General features: G+C 41.1%; 1 protein-coding gene and 1 long non-coding RNA gene across 6 annotated transcripts in view; one reads left to right on the top strand and one right to left on the bottom strand.

Annotated features, from left to right (window-relative positions):
- LOC111750420 (uncharacterized) overlaps window positions 1-4054 on the bottom strand; it is a 40698-nt gene extending 36644 nt beyond the window's left edge. For 3 of the 5 annotated variants that reach the window (XR_010318174.1, XR_010318176.1, XR_010318175.1), the window contains exon 1: window positions 3721-4054. This is a non-coding gene — a long non-coding RNA (uncharacterized LOC111750420). The remainder of the gene's footprint in view (window positions 1-3720) is intronic. The other 2 variants (XR_002785554.2, XR_002785552.2) reach the window with 2 other exon arrangements.
- HS6ST3 (heparan sulfate 6-O-sulfotransferase 3) overlaps window positions 1-12296 on the top strand; it is an 854579-nt gene that overhangs the window by 774530 nt on the left and 67753 nt on the right. The window lies entirely within an intron of this gene.

The raw sequence follows: 12296 nt of genomic DNA, 5'->3' as shown, positions 1-12296 counted from the left end.
CACATCCTTGACATTTGGTAAGCTTATCCATACTGAGGTATAAATGTCTGCTCATCTGTTGCCTCTACCAGGAGGAGCTTGATTTCAGGCAGACTTCTAAATCAAATCATTGAACAGGGTGGGGGCTATGTTGAGGTCTACCCTCCTGCCCACCTTGAAAGCCTGCTGCAAGGCTTGCCTGATATTCATTTAAAACCACTCATTCTAAGAAGAGGGAGCAGAAGCCCTCCAAATCACTCAGAGAGGAATTGCTGAGTCCTTATTATAAACGGTTCCTATGGTTAAGAGCTTGGCTATTAACCAAAAGGTTGGCAGTTCAAGTCCACCAGCCACTTCTTGGAAACCCTATGGGGCAGTTCTATTCTGTCCTACAGGGTCACTATGAGTGGGAATCAACTCAATGGCAATGAGCTTGGTTTTAGTTTGGTTTTTATTATGAAGGTCCCTGGGTCATGGAAACAGTTAATTTGCTTGGTTGCCAACCAAAAGTTTGGAGGTTTGAGTCCACCCAGAGTGCCTCAGAAGAAAGGCCTAGTGATCTACTTCCAAAACAATCATCCACTGAAAATCCTGTGGGGCACAGTCCCACTCTGACACACGGGGGGAGCCGTGAATTGGAGTCATCTCGACAGCAACCGGCAGCTGGTGTTACAAAAGGACAGAAAGAAGCTGTTCAGACACTGTCTATGGAAGGAAAAGTGAACTCCAGGACAGGACAGGTTCCCATCCATAAAGACAGATAGAGGCACCAGTCCCAAATCATTTGCAAGTTGAGTAAATTATTTCTAACTGTGAGAAGTTTTGCCAAAACAAAGCCATTATTTATTGAAGGAAGGTTCTAAAAGTCTTAGACGAATACATGGGTAAAACTCAAAAGTATAAAAACAGAATTTATGAAATCGAACCCTTAATCTCAGGGCTCAGAGTCTGTGTGCAGAAACCATTTCTTTCTTATGAATCCAGTGGTCATGTCTAGTCTGTGGGCTCCTGAACCGGCTGGTTTGTCCGTATACTGGTTTATGATTCTACTTTCCTTTCCTCTTGTCCCGTTAAGTCATTTGATATCTTAGAAAATAAACACCAAGGAAGCTGGCTCTAGTTTTCATCATTTATCTAATGTTTCAGAATAACACAGCTATAGGTATCTCTGGAATTTTCCACCTGCCTTAATTTCTTTTTTTTAATTTCTGCGTTACTGTCTCAGAGTTTCAAATTCAAAAGAATTTAAGTATATATTGTTCTATTAAGAAATTGTCACTCTTACAGCTGATTACTGCCCCACCCCCATGACATGGGGGTATTAGAAAAATAATGATAAAATAATGATATTCCTTCTATCCAGTGAAATAAGGAAAATAATCTTTTCGGGGATTAGTTGTCGATAACCTAGTTTATTGACACGACAGAGCCAATGCAGTTTGTCAGGCAATTTAAGACAATATAAACCAGTTCCTTTTACTGGGGATAGGGGGAAGAACAATACAATTTTCAGCAGCGAGAACTCTTGAATAGGAAGATGGGATGTGATTAAACAGAGCCTGGCAGCAATGCTTGCAAGAACTTTGCATCTCGAGATCACATAAAGCTTTTATTGATTAGTTTGAGAAGAGGGAGCCTTAACACCATCACATTTGGTATGTCATTGATCTTTAGAAACTCCCACCATGCTATACCCCAGCACTTGCCAGCCAGTTAAAAGACAATACCCTGAAGAAGGAAACAGTAGAAAGAGCAGAGGACAGCCAGGCCCTGGAGGCCTCCTTTGATTTTAATATTTTCAAGTTCTTCCAGCTGTAACCCTTTGATTCATCACTATTGGGAGACTGGGGACTGAGGCTGAAACTCACTTCCTGCTGGGAAGAAGGGAGCTTTGATATGAGTAAATAAGTTGTATGTTTTTTCATGTTGATATCTGAGTTCTTTCCTCAGGAGGATCTCAGGAAAGATTAATGGTGGTAATGAAAACCCTGCAGAAATAAACACGACCTACCTAACTGGAAACCCTGGTGGCATAGCGGTTAAGGGTTTGACTACTGACCCAGAGGTTGGCCGATAGAATCTACCAAGTGTTCTTTGGAAACCCTGTGGGGCAGTTCTACTCTGTCCTATAGGGCCGCTATGAGTCGGCATCAACTCGATGGCAATGGGTTTTTTTTTTTTTTTTTGGTTTAACTGGCCTCTGGTAAATTATGCCGCAAGAAGAAGGATTAGCAAATGTAGCAACGAAGGGAGGAAAGGAAAGGAGTGGCAACTGGCTCTTCAGAAAATGAGTTTTTGTCTCATCTGTAAATTTTTTATAACTTTTTAATTTGTAACTTCTAAAATTTTTGTATATTTACTTATTTATTTGCCAAGGGGGAAGTGGAGAACCAGATAAAATAGTATGTATATATACTATTAAACTAGATAAAACAGTATATCTGTACACAGTTTTAGGATAGTGTTCAGCTGGCGTATGATAATGTCATCATTCTTGCTTGTGGACAGATACAATGACTTGACTTTGCTTTGAAAGCAGTGCAGAATGGATTTCTATTTCAAACAACTAATTAGTCAGCTAAAAAATATTGTTCAAAATGGATTTTATAGATGTTGCATATTATCTTCAAAAAGCCATTAAAAAAAACAAAAGCCCTGTTGCAATTAAGTTGATTCCGACTCATAGCTATCCTATAGGACAGAGTAGAGCTGTCCCCATAGGGTTTCTGTCTTAGTCATCTAGGGCTGCCATGACAGAAATACCACAAGTGGATGGCTTTAACAAAGAGAAATATATTTTCTCACAGTCTAGTAGGTTACAAGGGCAAATTCAGGGTGTCAGTTCCAGGGGAAGTCTTTCTCTGTCTGCTCTGGAGGAAAGTCTTTGTCCTCCATGTCCCCATAGTTGAGGAGCTTCTCAGGCACAGGGACCCCGGGTCCAGAGGATGTGCTCTGCTCCTGGAGCTGCTTTCTTGGAGGTATGAGGTCCCCAACTCTCTGCTTGCTTCCTTTTCCTTTTTATCTCTTGTGAGATAAAATGTGGTACAGGCCACACCCCAGGGAAACTCCCTTTACCTTGAATCAGGGAGGTGACCTGAATAAGGGTGGTGTTACAATCTCACCCTAATAATTTTCACATAAAATTGCAATCACAAAATGGAGGACAAGCACACAATGCTGGAAATCATGGCCCAGCCAAATTGATACACACATTTTTGGGGGGACTATAAGTTGATATTCCACCCTTTGGCCCCCCAAAAAATCACATCCTTGCAACATGCAAAACATATTCATCCCATCATGTCATAGCAAAAGTCTTAACTTTAAGTCCAAAATCCAAAAATTCCTCTTCATCTGTGCAATCTAGACTACAAGTTATCTGCTTCTGAGGGTACAATGGCAGAACAGGCACAAGCTAGACATTTCCATTACAAATGGGAGAAACTGGAGGAAAAGAAGGGATAACAGGCACCGAGCAAGTCAGTAGAACGCATTACATTAGCCCTCAAAGCTTTGAAAATAAGCCTCTGTTCTGTGAAACAGAACACACACTCCGGATTCTGAGTGGAGGCCCCTCAGCCCTGGGCTTTACCTCCACCTTCCAGGCCCACTGGGACAGCAACTTTGCTCCCTCGGCTTTAGACTCACTATTCTCCTCTTCCATCTAAGTGGCAACTCCACCCTTAGGAACGCTGGAGGCCATGGCTCCACTGTTTGAAACCCCTGAGGTCATGGCCATACCTTTTGAGACTGAGGCAGCTTGGCTTCTTGTGTTGTCTCTTCAGCTCTTGCTTCCTGGTTTCTTGGCCCCTTGGCTCCTCGGGCTTCACATCCACATCTGCCCTACTGGGGCAAGTGTTCCAAAGCTCTGTAGCTCCACTAATAAGTGCCCAGAGGCACCCCACGCTGCCAGGAAGCCTCCTGCACACAGGCACTCGGCTCTCTGGCTCCACGGGTCAGCTTCAGTGCTGTCTCACACTGGTCTCTTGGTTCTGCTGCTGCTGGCTCTCTGCTGTTGCCACTTCTCTGCCGCTGCAGGTTCTCTGCTCTGCTGGTCCTCTGCTGCTGTTGCAACTCTATCCATTCATAGTTTCAAAACCACTTCCACATTTTAGGTATCTGTTAGAGCAGCGCCCCGCTCTCTTAGTACCAAATTCTGTCTTGGTCATCTAGTAGGTGGACACAACTCAATCCATGACACTTTCCAAGGCTGTAAATACCACAAGTGGATGGCTTGAACAAAGAGAAATTTATTTTCTCACAGTCTAGTAGGTTACAAAGTCCAAATTCAGGGCATCAGCTCTAGGAAAAGGCTTTCTCTCTCTGTTGGCTCTGGAGGAAAATCCTTGTCCTCAATCTTCCCACGGTTGAGGAGTTCTCAGGCACAGGGATGCCAGGTCTAAAGGACGCGCTTTGCTCCCGATGCTGCATTCTTGGTCGTATGAGGTCCTCAACTCTCCTCTTGCTTCCCTTTCCTTTATATCTCTTGAGAGATAAAATGTGGTACAGGCCACACCCCAGGGAAACTTCCTTTACATTGGATCAAGGTTGTGACCAGGGTTAAGGGTGGTGTTACAATCCCACCCTAATCATTTTCGCATAAAATTACAACAACAAAATGGAGAACAACCATACAATGCTGGAAATCATGGCCCAGCCAAATTGTTACACACATTTTTGGGGGGACATAACTCAATCCATGACAGTTTCCAAGGCTGTAAATCCTTATGGAAGCAGAATGCCCCATCTTTCTGCCACGGAGCACCTGGTGGATTTGAACTGCTGACCTTTTGGTTAGCAGCCAACCACTTAACCACTGCTCAAATCAAACCCCAAAACTAGAAGAATATCTACTTTTGGGGGGATTAGTTAAACTTGGTCCTCTAATACCATTGTGCATTATATAAAGTGTCTTCCCAACAGTGAGATATAAATAGTGTTTCATGCAATGAAATCATACAATTTTTCTAGTAAAATGGCAAAAGGGATTGAATGTTTTTAAATACAGAATGCAGTATTTGGAAAAGTTCTGTTTTTTATTTTTGTTTGTTTTAAATATTGTTATTTTGACCCTTTCAGAAAAGAGGCTCCCAGAATTCATTGGTGAGGGGCAGAGTCCGAGAGAGATGAATGAGTGAACCTCTGATGAGCGTGGGCTTGATTAGACTCACAGAATTTAGACTAGAATGAATCTCAAAAATAATGCAACCTGAAGTTCCCTTTAGCCAGATGAAGAAACTAAAATTAGTCAAGGGCATGTGCTGGTGTGCTACAAACTGATCCACATGAAATTGGTTCAGTCTAATTCAACCAGTTTTCATCTATAAAAATGGCCGTTTTCTATGGCTGAGCCTAACAGAATCTGAGCTGCCTGTCTCCCAGTCTATCATCACAATAGACATAAGAAACCAGATGCTTTGACTGTGCCTTGTGCTCAAAGGCTTGCTTAGGTTCTCTTTCCACGTCACACAGAATGAACAAAGGATGGACTGGCAGAAAAAACAGACAAAACTGAGAGGCTCACGCAAGTAGAAAAGCCACAAAGAGCCATGCATATCCAGACACACACGCACAGAAAGAGAGACAGCAGGAGAAGCCCATTTTATTGAGCACCCACTGGGTTGGGTTTGACTATGTAATGGGCACACTTCTACACACGCAAAATTAAATTCTCATAAAATACTGCTCTGTAGGCGTTATTCCCACTTTGCACAAGCGGAAACTTGGAATTAATGCAACTTTTCAAAGGTTACATCTCTGACATAAACCAGATCATAACCGTTGCCTTGCTAAGAAGGTCTATGATCCATTTAGAGTTAATTTTTGTATAAGGAATTACGTGTAGGTTAAGCGTAATTTTTTATGCCTACCAAACCAAACCAAAAAAAAAAAAACCCATTGCTTGTTGAGTTGATCCCGACTCATAGCGACCCTATAGGACAGAGTAGAACTGCACCATAGAGCTTCCAAAGAGCGCTTGGTGGTTTAGAACTACTGACCTTTCGGTTAGCAGCCATAGCACTTAGCCACTACGCCACCAGCGTTTCCTTTGTATGCCTATGGATGCCCAATTGTGTCATCTTTCATGCCACATGGAGAGAACTTGTTTGCCGTTCTAAGAACCTTTATCTTATAATTGGTGCTATTTGGCTAGTTACACTTAGTGTAATTATTGATATTCTAGGGTTTAGGTCTACGTTTTTTTTTCATTGTTCCCTTAGTTTTTCATTCTTTCCCCATTCTCCCCTTCTGGATTAGTTGAATATTTTTTATTATTCTATTTAATTTATCTATTAAATGTTTACAAATTTCTCTTTGTATCTTTTCTTAGCGGTTGTCTACTAGGGATTACATTATCTATGTTTACATTTTCATAGTCTATTTAGAATTAGGAAACCCTGGTGGCGTGGCTGCTCACCAAAAGGTCAGCGGGCTGTCCTTGGAAACCCTACGCGGCAGTTCAACTCTGTCCTGTAGGGTCTCCGTGAGTCAGAATCGACTTGGCGAGAAGGGTTGTTTTTTTTGTTTTTTTTTTTTTTACTTAGAATTAATGTTCTACCACTTCAAGTGGCATGTGAAAATTTTACCACCGTAGAGACCCCTTTGCCCTTCCCGCTTAATGCTGTAGTCATCGTATGTATTATATCTATATATGTTGAAACCTCTGTCAGACAACACTGTCGTTTTTGTTTTCAACCATCATTCATGTTTAGAGAATAAGTTGGTGGAAAATAGCTTATTATATTAACCAGATATTTGCCATTTTTATTGCTCTCCCTTCCCGAAGTTTCAAGTTTCCTACTTACACCATTTCTTTTATTTCAATATTTTTTTTTCTTTTAGAGCAGTTCTGCTTGATTGATTATCTAAGTTTTCCTTCTTCTAAGAATGTCCTTTTTCTCCTTATTCTCGAAGCATATTTTTGTTGGATATAGAGTCTGGGGTTGACAGTTCTTTTTTTTCAACATTTAAAAAAGGTGGCGGTACTGTCCCCTGGCCTCCATGGTTTTCTAGTGACAAACCCACACTCATTTGAATTGTTGTTCCTCTGTAGATAATGCAGTGCTTTTCTCTGGTTGCTTTTAGGATTTTTTTCTTTGACTTCAGTTTTTCGCAGTTTGATTATGATGTGTTTGGGTATGGATTTCTCTGAATGCGTCTTATTTGGAATTCACTGAGCTTCTTAAATCTGTAAGGTTATACTTTCTTGCTAAATTTGGAATGCCTTCAACCATTACATCCTCAGGTATTTTTTTCTGCACCACACCCTTTTTACACCCATTCTGGAGTTTTTACAGCACAAATGATAGACCCTTTGCTGTTGTCCCAGGTTCTTAAGGCATTCTTTAATTTCGTTTTCCATCTTTTCCCTCTCCATTTGTGAGTTTGCACACTTTCTATCGATCTACTTTTAAGTTTACTGATTTCACTCTGTCATTTCCATTCTGCTACTGAATCCATGCAGTGAGTTTTACTTATTTGGGATATTATGTTCTTCAATTCTAAAGTTTTTATTTGATTATTCCTTATATCTTCTGTATCTCTGCTGAGACTTTGTATCTTTCCATTTACTTCAATGATAGTCATTCCTACTTCTTGGAGCATTGTTATAATACCAAAAAAAAAAAAAAAAAACCCGAACCCGTTGCCGTCGAGTCGATTCTGACTCATAGTGATCCTATAAACAGAGTATAACTGCCCCATAGGGTTTCCAAGGAGCACCTGGTGAATTCCAACTCCTGACCTTTTGGTTAGCAGCTGAACTCTTAACCACTATACCACAAGGGTTTCCATAGCTGCTTTAAGGTCTTTGGTAATTCCAAAATCTATTTTATTTCAAAATCGGCATCTGTTTATTGTCTTTTCCTGTGCAAGATGAGATTTTCCTATTTTTCGATATGTTGAGTAATTTGATATTATATGCTAGACATTTTGAGTATTACAGGTCCCTGAGCGCACAAATGGTTTGCATTCAACTACTAACATGAAGATTGAGGGTTCAAACCCACCCAGCAGTATTGGAGAAGAAAAGCCTGGATATCTGCCTTCATTAAGGTTACAGCCAAGAAGCTGTTCTACTCTGTAACGTATGGGGTCACCATGAGTCTGACTTGACTTAATGACAATGGGTTTTTTCTTTTTTTTAAATGGGGGTTAATGTTGAAGTATATCCAATGTTGATTTTTTTGTTTAGCAGGAAGTCAACCTGATTATGTTTGGACCAAAAGTTCCTACCCTACTTTCTTTGGGCTGTAGTTCCAATGTAAGTTCATTTATCAAAATATTTACAATGTTCTCTGGTTCTGTTATATACATGGACCTCCCTGTGGCCAGTCTAGGACCTGTGCAGTTGTCTACCTGATATTTTAGTCTTTGAAGCTTTTGAAATGCTCTCTAGATTTAGATTCATGCGTGCACAGCTTGGTGGTGAGCCTAGGAGTTCATACACAACTTTATGAAATCACTTTTTTTTGGCTCTTCCCTCTTTGCAATCTCCCCATACTTTTTTGCTTTCAAGGGCCCCTCTCGGCCCTCTGGGTAGAAAGCTGTAACTTAATTTTTCTGCTTCTTTATGTATTTTCTGCAATTACAGGAGCCCACGTGGCACAGTGGTTAAGAGTTCGGCTGCTCATCAAAAGGCCAGCAGTTCAAATCTACGAGCTGCTCCTTGGAAACCCTATAGGGCAGTTCTACTCTGTCCTATAGTGTCGCTATGAGTGAAAACTGACTCGAAGGCACCTAACAACTAGGGTCTAGTGGTGAAATAAAAGCAATGAGGAGCCTTATCTCCTAAGCTCTTGGAACCACAATTATTCTGGTCAGAAGGAAGGATTCTCCTCCCTCAGAGTTTCATCCTCTTGCCCAGCTACCACAACCACTCCAATACCCTGGGATTGCCTGGAGCAGGACAGAACAGCAACAACAAAATGGTGATTTCCTGCACTCGCTCTGACTCACCAGGAAAGCCAGCTGCCACCAAGTGGATTCTGACTCATGGCGTCCCCATGTGTGTCAGAGTAGAACTGTGCTCCAAAAGGGTTTTTTGGAAGTAGATTTCCAGGCCTTTCTTCTGAGGTACCTCTGTGTTGACTTGAACTTCCAGCCATTCGGTTAGCAGCCAAATGCATTCACCCTTTGCACACAGGGACTCTGACCCATTAGGGCTCCTCCCCCACTCCTCAGACAAGACGAAGAGGGCTCTTCATGGAGTTATCCCTGCTTACACCCAGTGTGATGTTCTGGGTTATTCAGACTCCTAGGGGAAATTTGAGGCAAAAAAGACAACAACAGGAAACTCATCTCTGGTTTGATTATACCTATTTTCCTTCCCCAGTCGGCCTGCTATCATTTACCTTTAAAAGTCATCCTACAGTTGCTCCACGTCATTTTGTCCAAGATTTGTGGTTGTATTCAGTGTGAGGGACAATTCAGTCTCCTCTTAATTCTTCTTGAGCAGGACTGGACCCTCCAGAAAGATCTTTAGAGTTGCATTATTTTTTTGCAGCTATAGGTAAAACTGTAATTAACAAGTCGGATTAAGTTAAAACGAGCTCTGAAATGAGTATAAATAGCTATTGGTTATAATCTTTACAAAAGAATCCAAACAAACAATAGCCTTAGTATGGAATTTTGAGTTGTAACTCCTCCTATTCAGACTATCATCATTTTAGAAAAGCATTAGTCTGAGCGGTGGAAACGTAATATAGCCCTCTTCAATGATGACGCATTCCTGCAGACCGACCCCCAGTAGACCAGTACTTCGGCCTTCTAAAATTTCTAGTTTAATGTAGCCTGGTTACCTAGAAACTGACTTCATAATAGTACTGTAACACACACACTCACACACACCTCTTCAGTACTATATGATACACATAATCGTTGTTGGAAACGCAGGCAAAAATTAAAATTAGTAAGTCCCAAGAACTAACTAAATGAGGGTAATACTTGAAATTAAGAAGTCCTGAGAACTAACTCAAGATTCAAATAGGATCAATATTTATCTAGTCTCTACTGCATGCTAAAAAGCATACTATATGCAATACTTAGAATAACTGTTGGAAATGAAGGATATTTTTAAAATTAGGACGTCTAAGAACATTCTAATTGAAGATTCATATTCAACCAAAATTTACTGAGTTCCTACTGCACGCTAAGTTCGATGCCTAGTGCTTACACAGACATGAGTTTTATTACCACCACCCCCCAACTGGAACATGGGTTTGTTTATTAGAAAATCTTACTTGTCCAAAGCAAAATTCAGCATTGTGGTTTTTCAATACTGTGTATCAGAATCTCTTGAGAATAATAAAATACACATGCCTGGGCCCTCTGCATGGAGAGTGTGCTTAGTAAGGCTTGATAGCTGTCTCTAAAGGCGATTTTGACCCCAGCCTTTGTTCAGAGCGACGTCGGCTGTGTCAGGAATTAATGTCGTCATAATACGTTAACAAATGGTTTCCTGACTTTCCTTTGTGGAGCCCTGGTTGCACAGTGGTTTAGTGTTCGGTTGCTAACACAAAGGCTCGAAGTTTGAATCCACCAGCAGCAACTTGGAAGCCTTATGGGGGCAGTTCAACTCTGTCCTATAGGATCCCTATGAGTTGGAATCTACTCAAAGACAATGGGTTATTCAGTTTAAATTTCATTTGAACACACCAACCCCCCCCAAATACCTGTAGTATTGCAAGACAGCATATATACTTCGAGTCCCTAAACTGATATTGTTAATCATGAATTCTTGTATTCTAGAGGTCTTTGCCTCCCTGCTGCATCCGTTGATATTAGATGCACTTCTGAAGAAGTTGCTTCTTTCTTTAGCCCTTAGTGGCTATTTATGGCATCAGGTCCATAGGTTTTACAGTGTTCTTCTCGGGTTGGGATCAGGTCCGTAGGTTTTACAGTGTTCTTCTCGGGTTGGGATCAGGTCCGTAGGTTTTACAGTGTTCTTCTTGGGTTGAGATCAGGTCCGTAGGTTTTACAGTGTTCTTCTCTGGTTGAGAGATGACTACCACCTGCAGCATCAATATACTGAACCTCGATGAACCTCCATTTTATTAGGAAGCTTCTCCTGACTGTGCTCATTTTTGACCTCCTTTAACTTTTGAACATTGGTCCTGTGGCGTCTTGCATGCTAATATTCCATTCTTCATTATCAACAATAAATATTTAATAAGTACCTGTTGGGACATTAAACTCGTTGCTGTTGAGTCGATCCTGACTCAGAGTAGAACTGCCCCCTAAAGTTTCCAAGGAGTGCCTGGTAGATTTGAACTGCTGACCTTTTGGTTAGCAGCCGTAGCACTTAACCGCTGCTCCACCAGGGTTTCCGTTGGGACCTTAAGTGGTGTAAATTGTTAATGCGCTTAGCTGCTAACTGAAAAGTTGGAAGTTCCAGTCCACCCAGAGGGACATAGGAACAAAGATCTGGCGATCTATTTCTGAAAAAGCCATTGAAAACCCTAGAGAGCACAGCTCACTCTGACACACCTGGGGTTGCCATGAGTCAGAATCGACTTGATGGCTTCCCTGTTAGGTTCAGGGTGAGACACTGCAAGTCAATGTTGTGTAAGAGCCATCTGCATCACTTGTAGCAAAAGAAGAAAGTGTTTACTGATTTTCTCTGGTCTCTCTGAGTCCAGAGGCCACTTCAGAATCCTTGCCAACACATGGTTCTGAGCAGCCATACCAAGCAATCAGACCTGACACATGGGATGAAACGTAACTGCTGTAACTATGCCAAGTTATAAAGGTCATAACGTGTAATCTGGGACTACCTGAAAACAATACCCATTCTCGGTCACGTTCAAAAAACTTTTATAAGTATGGCAGCAAGGTAGAGCAAAAAATTGTGCCTTCACCTTGACAATACAACACTGGTCACTTCTTCCTTTGTCTGTCCTTCTCCTTCATCTGTTTGATTGTTGCAGTCTGACATCCTCTATTACTGTCACGTATTTTAAATGTCTGCCATTCTGCTCTTGGTATCTATTTTAAATTAATGATGGCTTCCTAGAAGTCCTTGTTAAGGGTATGCCTGTCAGCTTTAATCTGCATAATGATTTTATGAGGCAAAATAAAATGGTTCTAATTTTCCCTATGACTTTATATTTACAATTTTATGTGTAAATAGTATAAACACACACATGTATACACTATACCATATATATAGTAACAGGTATATGTATTGCATTTATATATGTGTGTGTACGTGCATACATACAAATATCTGTATGTGTGTATGTATTTATATGTATATATAGAGAGAAAGAGCGTCCTGGTGGTACAACTGTTAAGCATTTGGTTGCTAACTGAAGGGT

Source organism: Loxodonta africana, chromosome 17 (genome assembly GCF_030014295.1).
Source record: "Loxodonta africana isolate mLoxAfr1 chromosome 17, mLoxAfr1.hap2, whole genome shotgun sequence".
Lineage (NCBI taxonomy): Eukaryota > Metazoa > Chordata > Mammalia > Proboscidea > Elephantidae > Loxodonta > Loxodonta africana.
The sequence above is the reverse complement of the archived record's forward strand: the minus strand, read 5'-3'. Positions and strand labels throughout refer to the sequence as shown.